Source organism: Heterocephalus glaber, unplaced genomic scaffold (assembly GCF_053883595.1).
Source record: "Heterocephalus glaber isolate CG9 unplaced genomic scaffold, H.glaber_assembly_v1.0 deba00000594, whole genome shotgun sequence".
Classification (NCBI taxonomy): domain Eukaryota; kingdom Metazoa; phylum Chordata; class Mammalia; order Rodentia; family Bathyergidae; genus Heterocephalus; species Heterocephalus glaber.
This window is the reverse complement of record NW_028258151.1, coordinates 27,133,978-27,145,244: the sequence shown is the minus strand read 5'-3', so window position 1 is coordinate 27,145,244 and position 11,267 is coordinate 27,133,978. Positions and strand designations below refer to the sequence as shown.

The 11,267-nt window shown below is 32.6% G+C and overlaps 1 pseudogene; it reads left to right on the top strand.

The window, feature by feature from the left end:
• The first annotated feature begins 2,430 nt into the window (after nucleotides 1-2,430).
• Nucleotides 2,431-2,529, top strand: LOC147829556 (U2 spliceosomal RNA; annotated as a pseudogene).
• The last annotated feature ends 8,738 nt before the right edge of the window (nucleotides 2,530-11,267 follow it).

Below are 11,267 nucleotides of genomic sequence, written 5' to 3'. Positions count from 1 at the left end.
CCCTTCAGCAGCTTCACTGGCAGAGGACAGTGAATTTATAATTTCCTGCATTAATTTTTTCTAAATTGAGAAGAGAAAGACAGTAAGAATGATGAAATTGCAGGTTGCTTCATTTCCATAAGCAAAGTAGGGTATGTGAAGAGAAAGTCAAAGGTAGAGATCCAGAGTTTTCAAACTAAAGACCGCTTTTCAAAGAAAAAAATAAAAGCCAAATCCTATTCGGCAAACAGCAGGTTTGTTTTCAACACAGAAAATTATTTACAGAGGAGAACTCAATAATAAAGAAAACACTAAAAAGCAATATTTTGTAACTCAAGTCTTTCAAGTGGACTTGAAATTGTCACCAAAAGCGTGAAAGGTAAGTTCAATAAACAGGCTGTTGGTGCCTGAGACATTTCTTTTTTGGATACTCAAAGAGGCTGGCAGGTATAACAAATTAGTGATCTGAAACATTAATAAGATAAAGAAATTTTAGTTTGAAACAGTGACAAAGCCAACATGTGACATTACTGGGAAATACTAATGATTTCTTTCTTTCTTTTATTTCTTTACTATTCTGATAGCATAAAACTTAGCGGTAGAAGGAATATAGGAACAATCAGAACTTCAGCCCAAGTTTTCACACATCCTGTCAGTATAAAAAAATCAACTAGTAGGTTGAATTCCATTCCATTTCTTTCTTTATTTCTTACTGAGACTGTGACTTCAGTTTAAATGTGCTATATTAGGAACTCTCCATGAAAGTGAAGTCTTCTGAGCATCCTATGAAATTTCTAATATTAACATGTATTAGAATTTCTTAAATCGCCTTAAATTTTTTGAGGATTTTCAGTTCTCTGCACATGGAGATCTAGTTTTACCAGCATTATTTTTGGAAGAAGCTACCTGTTCTCCAATACATGTTCTCCAATACGTGTTTTTGAAAGAGGCTACCTGTTCTCCAATACTTGTTGGGGGTCAGTGGGCTATTCAGCAGGGAATTCCCAACTTTGTTCATCAGAACCTAATTTACATAAGTGAACATAGACACTGATTAACCACATCTCTGCCTTTCCCTGGATTCCCTGCCTATGGTGAAAGATAAGCAGAGGATGGCCAAAGTCAGGTCTTTGAAAAGGAAGATGGCTTCTCTTTTGTTACGTAACCTACGTTCTATTTAAAATGTGTGCTATGGCTTGTATCTAGATGTTCCACTAAAACCTCACTGGATCTAGGGTGTACTATACTGGGATTAAAGGCTTATGGTACTATATTAGCCTTCTGATTGGTGGCATAGTTCTAGGTTTGGATAGATGGATTTACTGAAGACAGAAGCCCCACCCTGGGTGTGTCTGGCACCACCCAAAAGGCTGATAGACTGGATGGGATAAAAGAGAAAGGCAGGCAGCTTACTGTTTTGCTGCCTCTTGCCTGCTTTACCATGGACTGTTTCTCCCTGTCAATGTCCCTCTGCCATATCACTCTGCCTTGGAGCCAGCCCACTATGGACTGAAACCTCTACAAACTATGAACTAAATAAACCTTTCTTCCTTTGGAAAGGAGGATACCTATGGGTAACGAGTATTTTGTCCCAGAGATGAAGAAAGTAACTAAGACAATTATTTATTTGGCTAGTTTAATTTGATATATATACACAAAAGTCCAACTCATTTCTTAATATCAAAAGTTGGGAGACGTTTTCCTTTCTAATTGAATTACCTGACAAATTATATTATTATTATTGTGGTAGGAATAGATGAATAAGTATGGGCTTCCATCCCATAAATAAGGCTTAAAATACTATTATCTATAAAGAAAGCAAGATCTAAAAGGGACACCCAAACATTTCCAAACTACAGTTTAATTTTCATCAGCAGGCAGATGTTGGATTCTGGCAAGATACAAGTCTCAAAACATTTTCAATTGATGCATTTCATCGTATATTCATTACATGTCTCAAAGAAGGTTCCTAGATTGTCAGTGAGGAGGTTAACAAGAAGAAAAATATTTTAAATGAAATTTGAAGATAACTTGCCATTGTACTGAATATTATCACTTTTTTAATGTTGGGAAGAAATGATTGAATCTAATGTGCAAGTGACAGGACAATGGTCTAATATGAGTTATGCTGATAAATATTAATTGGAGTATTGTTGTAATTTTTCAACTAACAAAGATTTTATTTTTGATATTGAAATTACTTGGTAACCTCACTTTTAAAAATAAACTTTTCTGAAGATTAGCATAAAGAACTAAAATAAGAAGGAACCTACATTTGTCCCAAAGAAGTAAAAGAACAATGGTCTAGACAGAGGTATAAAAAATGAAAATAGTTCAGATTGTTGTATTCATTGTGAATATTTTATATCTATATTCTAAGACAAATAATACTCTTGATGATGTAGTTCTTATTCAGTGTGATATGTATGTGTTTACATATGTGTGAAAAAAATTGCTTCGCGGCCTTTTGGCTAAGATCAAGTGTAGTACATATGTGTGCAAATATATATATATATATATATATATATATATCCTATTTCAAGACCAAGAAGTTGATCTGAAAAGGTTGGATATTGAGACCTCTTGCTAACATATTAATGGAAACAAAATAATAACAAAAATATTTTTCAGCTGAGTGGGATCAACCTTCAGTGATGTTCTCTTTTTGCATTAGATTACTTTGTTTGTGAACAGTACAGTTTCCTGTAGGGTTTTTAACCCACTGTTAGTTTCATTCTTCTTGCTTTTTGTTTCTGTCAAGATTGTTGCTTACAAGAAACAGAAAGTGAGACACCATAAATCTTGAAGAAGTTCATTGAATTCCAAAGCCCCTGAAATCCATTAGAGTATGAATAATCTACTTGGAAAATAAGCAATTCTAGGGCATGTCCAAAGCTTAGAGAGAATTATGTCACTTTCTCAACAAGACTAAATGACAAGGATGCAGCAGTAAAGGGCACCTTGTACAGCTCTTGGGCTTTGTGTCAATAATTCAGTAACAACTTCTAACATAGGACCATTCAAGTATTTGAATTTGGTCACCTCCTACCATAAAGCCGACTTACAAAGATCATGCCACTTCATACACTGAGAAGAGAGTTGTGTTGATATGCCCCTTTCATTTTTCATAGGTTGGAATAAGAAAGTCAGTTAAATAGTGGTAACACTAAGTAACAAACATGCCCTACTTGTGTGCTGTCATCATTCATGTACATCTGAGTAATCCTTTCCCCTCATTTCATCTTCAAAGGCAAGATTCATAAGTTTAATTCTCTTAAAGGCAAACTAGTCTATTATTTATTCAACAATTATTTTTGCTGTGCAGCTATGTACTTGTTCTCAATACCTTCAAAATTTAGATAATCATTCTTGCTGTTTTGATATTTTTTCTCTGTATTTTATTTTATTCTTTGTGGTCCATGGTCATCACCTCCATTTGATGTCCACTATGAAGTCTTCCTTCAGTTTCCTGTAGTCTATCACAAAATTTTTCTAAATTTACTTTCTTAATATTTCAGAAAAATGTACAACATTCTATTTCTACTACTATTTTTATCTACCACCAAACTGTATCACCTACCTGTTCTGAAAATTAATAATTTTTATTCAAATAAAGCAAGCATTTCCACTATAATTCCTAGGTTTTGGTCGTATCCCCATATATAGGTTAATCAACTGCACTATATTCAATCAAAGGAAATTAATTTCAACTCATTATTATTAAATATTAACTGAAATTTAGTCAAAAAGTTAAAATTCATGCATCATTGAAATCTGACAGTAATATTAATTTTAATCTGCACTTTTCTCCTTCCTGTGCCCGTTTCACTAATTAGTTGTGGGGATTAAGAAGGTATCATGAAACTCTTCATGTCACTGAAAGACATTCTTTTAATATGTTAAGTAAACATAACTATGTTTTTATAATCAATATTATTATTTATATTTTTGTGTCCAACATCAACATTGTGAGTCAAGAGAAACTGGATCTTCCTTTCCATTTATACCAGAATCTGGAACAAAACAAGAATTGCATTTATTTTTGAATAAAGACAGAAAAAAACAGAATTCTGGACAATGTGCTCATTGCCTTAAACTAAGCCAGCACAAGCTGCCATTTGATAATATTCTCCTACTACATTCAAATTACATTCCAGCTTAACTATGACACATTTGAGATAAAAAGGGAAATCTGTGATTTTAGTCTTTCAGCAATTTGTGAGACATCTCACATAATATTCTAATGCATATCACCTTCTTTGAATTCTTCTTTGCTTTCATCGACTGAAGCACAATTATTAAAAGAATTGCCTTTATGACCCCTGGCTTTCAAACTGCATTTGAAGGTCTTGGTAGAGCTGGTGGTCACATGTTGGTATGAAGAGATACTTAGGTCTGTAGTTTCCTGTAACCAAAGCTCTGAAACATGCTGCCTTTACTAAAGGTTGTGTTTCTTTACATGGGGGTCATTCTCCCAGAGTGAAGAATTTGCCAGCCTCTGAGTGTGTAAGATATGAGAAGAGAGAGTATACATACTATAATGTGCTTAACAGACGTGTTGTAGGACAGAATTAAACACAATACACACACACACACACACACACACACATATATATATATATATATTTCTTTAGTACATGAATTCACAGTATATTTTGGCTCTAACTGATTTTATATCCACATCATGAAAGGTGTAACTGTCTATCAGAGGTTAAGGCTATACTAATCCTCCCAGTAGGATTGGAAATGGAATTGAACAGGTCCTCTGGGGAAATTTGCACTATTAGTTCAAAGACTAAGTCTCATAAAGCCTTTCTATTGCCTAGAAATATTGATTATTTTTCAAATGTGGGAGATGGAGTGGACATAAACTGCTCTCCTCCCCTTTACCATAAGACTCTATGGTTTCTGCTAGAAGTTAATTTTTTAATGTTTAAAAATATCCCATTTTACATAAATTGTAGATATTTTGTCACACATCAGTACTGTGAAAACCTTTTTTGAACATGGTTGTATCAGTTTTAAAATTTTCTAGGGAGTTGTAACACTGAATGGTTGTAATTTAATGAACTGCATATTTTTAACATGTTTAATTTTTTCAGTGACAAAATTTTTTAAATTTAATGTTACATTATGAAGGTTTTAATCAATCTAACAAAAGAAATAAAAGATCTTGCCTCTGAAATCTACAGTATTCTGAAAAAAGAGATTGAAGAGGATATCAGAAAATGGAAAGACATCCCTTGCTCATGGGTAAGAAGAACCAATGTAGTGAAAATGGCCATACTTCCAAAATGGCTGTGTAGATTCAATGCAATCCCAATTGAAATTCCAGTAGCATACTTCATAGAACCAGAGAAAAAAGTTCCAAAAATTCTTTTGGAACCAGAAGATACCTAGAATAGCAAAAGCAATTCTAGGCAACAAGACAAAGTAGTGGGTATTACAATTCCCAACTTGAAAATATACCACAAAGCTTCTGTGATAAAAAGAGCATGGTACTGGCAAAGAAACAGATCCGAGGATCAGTGTAACCAATTAGAAGATGCAGAAATAACTCTAGACACATTCAGACACTTCATCTTTGACAAAGGAGCCAGCCACCCTCACTGGAGGAAAGATAGCCTCTTGAATAAATGGTGCTGGAAGAATTGGGTTTCAACTTGCCAAAGATTAAAAGTAGACCTATATCTATCACCATGCACTAAACTAAAATCAAAATGGATCAAAGATTTAAATATTAAAACAGAAACACTAAACTAGCTGGGAGAGAGGTTAGGTAGAACTCTTGAATATATTGGCGTAGGGAAAGATTTCATGCACAAAACTCAGTCACACATGAACTAGCACAAACAATAAACAACTGTGATTTCATCTTATTAAAAAGCTTCTGCACAGCATGAGAAACCATGAACAGAGTGAAAAGACAACCCATAATGTGGGAAAAAAATTTTACCAGCTGTTCCTCAGACAAAGGTCTACTAGGTAGTATATAAAAAGAACTTTTAAAAAAGTCAGACTACCCAAATTTAAAGACCCAATCCAAAAATGGTCATCTGAAATGAACAGACATTTCCCAGACAAAGAAGTAAAAGCAGCAAAATAAATATAAGAAAAAATGTTCAACATCACTGATAATTCAAGAGATGCAAATGACAGGGCCGGGGATTTAGCTCAGTGGTTTTGATGCCTGCTGTGCAAGCACAAGGACCCGAGTTCAATCCCTGGTACAAAAAAAAAAAAAAAAAAAAAAAAAATAAGAGATGCAAATGAAAACAATGCTGAGATTCTACCTCACCCCATAAGGAATGGCTGCTCTCATGAAATCAACCAATAACAAAGGCTGGTGGGGTTTGGGGGAGAAAGGAACCCTTCTCCACTGCTGGTGGGAGTGTAGACTGGTGCAACCCATGTGGAAATCAATATGGAAATACCTCAAAAAACTGGAATTAGAGGTCCCATTTGACCCTGCTGTTCCTGTGCTGGGTATCTTCCCTGAAGAATTAAAAGAATCATACCACAGTGATATATGTGCACCCATGTTCATAGCAGCACAGTTTGTAATAGCTAAAACTTGGAAACACCCCAATTAGCCATTAAGTGGAGACTGGATGAAGAAAATGTGGGTGTTTTTATGAAATGAAATACTACTCTGACATAAAAAATAAGAATCTAGAGACATTTATAGCTAAATGGATGAACATTGATGCCATACTCTTAAGTAAAATAAATAGGACACATATGTGTAAATACAGAATAGTTTATCTGGTGTCAGAAACTGAAAGCTTACCTAAGGATCAAAATGTACAATAGATTATATGAAATAGGAAGATAAAGTCCAAAGAGTAAGGGGAAGTGAGAGGAGTTGGGGAAGGGAAATGAATAGATATAAGAAAAGGAAAAAACAGAAAGTCTTTTTAAATAAGGAGGGGTACAGAGGTGGAAGGGAGGTTAGGGGAAAGGGGAAAAATAAGAACCAGGATATATCATGTAAATGTACAAAATTCCCAATGATGAATATAATTATATTATATACCTAAAATGTACCAATGAACTTAATGAATTAAAAAAAGTAGGTAATCATCTATGTGTATGTTAGCTATAATATTACATAGTTATTTGGTAAAGAGAGATGAAAATATACCAATAACTTGCTGCTCTTGTGACATTTGCTGTGTTTTCTATTCTTGATTGTAACGTTGCATCATAAATTGAAACTCTTATTACCATCGTTAATTTTTTTCTGAAAATTTATTAGATGTACTGCAATTAGTGTCCCAAATCCTATACAAATCAAAAGGACATTTAAGGCACAAATATTTAATTTCTTATGGCCTTTTCTTTTGATATTTATATTGAATACTTTTTATGGCTCAATTTTTTTTGGTACCGGGGTTCGAACTCGGGTCCTTGCGCTTGTGCAGCAGGCGGCGAAACCACTGAGCTAAATCCCCAGCCCAATATTGAATACTTTTTGATGAGATAAGTCAGACATTTACTTGAACAGTACTCTAGAAATTGACAGAAAAGATACTTATTAGTGTTTTTTCTTCATTCCAGCTGTTAAGTTTAAGTGGTTCTACGTGGATTTCATGCACTTTACTCACTAGCCATCTGAGCTCTTTGGTTACCAAGCAGCACTTCTTGGGATAAAGTATATACCTGTTAATGACACTATAAAGTGTTTTATAGTCGTCCTTTGAAATTTATGCATTAGGGGTAAATACATGACTAGATAGATTTTACAAATAGATTAAGTGTAATTGTGTTCCAAGAAGAGACAGCTGGGTGAGGCCCTTAGAAGCCACTCCTGGATTGTTTATGACAGGGGACTTCCTGTTGGGCTGCAAATTAGTAAATTGATGTGAAATTACAAGTAATTAGTGAAACTGTTTTTTTTTTTTTAGACCCTCTACAAATTAAAAGAAAAGGCAGCTGTTGATTAATAGAAAGAGTTTACTTGTTGAAAATATTTTAAATGCCATAAAATATACTGCAGTTTGATGTGTAGAGATGTCTTCAAGGAAATTTGAATGCAGAATTGGAGCAATAAGGGAAAAACCTGAACGGCAAGAGACCCCTTGCCATGCAGTACCTATGTGTGCTGACGCCAGCTATCTGCCACTATCCTTGAAATCCACACTGCTCACTATGTCCTCCAGCTTCCCAGAATCCTAGGGGTAGAGCCACTTCCATGAGAGAAAAGCTCAAGATCAAATGAAACAGGAAGAAGGAGATAAAAATTCCGTTTGCCTTTGTCCTTTCTACTTAGTACCCACATACCCTATCAGGTCCTTGGATTAACTATGCCTAAATTGATATCTCAACATTTATTTACTTTAAATGATTACAAGTGAAGTTCAAACCAGGTGTTTTAATATCTTATATAAATTGTGTACTTATAATATTCTTAAAAATTTGAATGACCCACCTGCACAATTATGGATAATTTCAGGGAAAGGGATGAGATAGTATGTGGAAGTAAAAATGTTAAAGCCAACTTCAAGATAAATTAGGAAACTTATGTTAAATATATCCATGCTAGTCAAAATCATGCAATCATAAATAAGAAAAACTAGTTCTAAAAGACAATGTCTCAAAACCAATCTCAAATTCACCTTTCAACATCATAGGTTTTTTTCATATAATCTTATCATGCATATGGTATTTTTTATATCATGATATTCTGACAAAAATCAATATCTCATCTTTAATGTATGATTACATAAAATCAGGAAGAAATTGAGTATTTAAATTCTTAAAACTAACATTAAAATTTTTATAACTAAATATTAAACTAATAGAATATTTGATCATTTCATGTAGGTTTTATACTAATATTGAGCAGTGAAAAATGTGGCTGCAATCATATTTAACTTACTTATATCCATGACCAGAAAACATAAATTGTCTTTTTCTAAGGGTAAGACATTAGATTCTCAAAAAGATCCCTATGAGAAATCAACAGATTATTTGTGAAACGTAAAATAATCAAAGATGTATATCAACATAATATAAATAATACATAATTTATACTCAAAGTTCAAAACCAGAAGTAAAGTTAATTTAAAGGGCATGTCAGGACAAGAAGAGAGCAATATGTTTAGATGTTGCCAGAAAGAGTATTTAAACTTCATGAGGAAAATTTTGACAGAAACAAAGCTATATTTGTTAGAGTGACTTATTCAATTGACTGACAATTATTATATGAAGCATCTTTTACTAAAAATACTTCATCACAAAAATTTTAAAATTCAAATTAGTCATCATCTTTATATTTTTCTTCAGAGCTATTTTCCCTACTTTTCTCAAATCACTTAAAATTTCAATTTTTTCTGTTCTTTCTTTTTAGTTTTTATCTTATTCTTTTTTCTTTTATTTTATTCATTTAGCCTATGCCACACAATGGTCAGCCTACCTACACATGTAGTAGTACAAAATGTTTTTATAAAAATTTAGTTTTTAATTTACCTAATTTCTAATATGATTTATATGTCATAATATGAAAGTGGATCATTGTATGTTTTTTATTATACCATATATCCTTTGTGATCAAAGGATTTCTTTGTTTGTATTTCTCTACTATAATTAACCCAAATATGTCCTGTATCAGAAACCTAAGAATCCCAAATCATTTTGGGTAGAAAATTTATTGCATCAGTTTAGAAGCTCAGAACAGAAATTGCAAACTCAATCATTTATAGTAATATTTAGGACACAAAACTTTAATTAAATGACTTTTCCATAAATGCTATTTAACTTCCATAATACTTAAAATCATAATAGTTTTAGATCTTGACCTGAGATTAAGTTGACTTCTGATTCTTAAATATGCTCTGATTTGCTAGATATTCACTTATTTGCTAGAGCATGAAAGAAACTATGTGTATGTCTGTATGCTGACAGAGCAGTTACTTACACCAGTAATATATGTTTAACAAAAGGTACAGCAATATCAGCACATAGAACTGAATGTTGCCCTGGACTTGAAAAATGAACTTTTTTCCCATAAATAGAATGGAAACATTTGCTATTTATATCTAAACAAATACAGCCAATGTCTAAAAAAACTATTAGAACAGTTCTAGATATAAATAAATAAATAAATAAATAAATAAATAAATAAATACTTATTCTTCCCCATATATGGGGGTTTTCTTCAAAATACATTGAGGAAAGTTCCAATATCTGCCCTCTTGGAACTTCTATTCTAAAAAACAAACCAGACAAGTCATAAATTTTTTAAATAACTAATATGAGTCATAAGATTTTATAAAAACAAAAGTAGATGAAAGATAACCATGGAAGTAATATTTGAAGTGGAAATTTCAATTAATGTGAGTAGAAAATGCACTTTTCATGGGTGACTTTTAAATAGACACCTAAAAGAAGAGAAGGAAGAAATTGGAAGGTGAGGATTAAATTTAATTCATCCTTTGTATAAACTGAACTGTAAGGAAAGTTGCAACAAAATTTAACTAGTGAAAAAAAATGGTTTGTTTCCTTGGAGCTGTGAAAGAGTAGTAAATAAACTCAGAATTATTGAACATTTTTAAAAGTGTGTTCAACCTTCTTTCTTTGCTCAAGAGTATTATAATCAAGTTGTGGTGACAAAATTACAAAGTAAGAAATAGAAAAGAAATAAAGTTCAAGAGATATGATAATGATTCATTGAAAACTGGGTGAATTTGAATAATCCATCCAGAATGTGTTATAACTCCCTATGCACAATTTTAAGTTGACCTACTCTTTGCAGAGCAGAAACTTTCAATCCCTAGCCATCTCAAAAGGATTGATAAAACTAAATGTATTCAACTAAAATCAAGTCAGTACTACCCTGGACTAGATCAGAATTTGATGATTTGGGTTCTAAATGTGAAATAGATTTGAGAATAAAGAGAATAAAGTCATAATCATTCTTAGTTTCTACTTCCTCATAAAGCTGTCAAATAATGCTATTCATCCCTAACCAAATGAAGAAAATGAAGACCTTATAAGACAATTTATTTGTACAAAAACATGATTATAAAACTGAACAAATGGTGAAAGTAATAACAGGTACTGAGAATTCTAGACAACACAGTGCCTTGCATGAGTTTTTTTTTTTCAAATTCTGCAGTGATTCGGTAAATAAGAGTCTTTAATTTTAAGAAAAAGAAATCAAAAGGTAAAGAAGAAAATTTCCTGATACCTGCTTTCAGAATGTATAATGATCAGAAATTCCAAAAGTACTCCAAGTTCTTTTATAATGTATGTGTCTATTTGATGACAGTAATACTTTACATCAT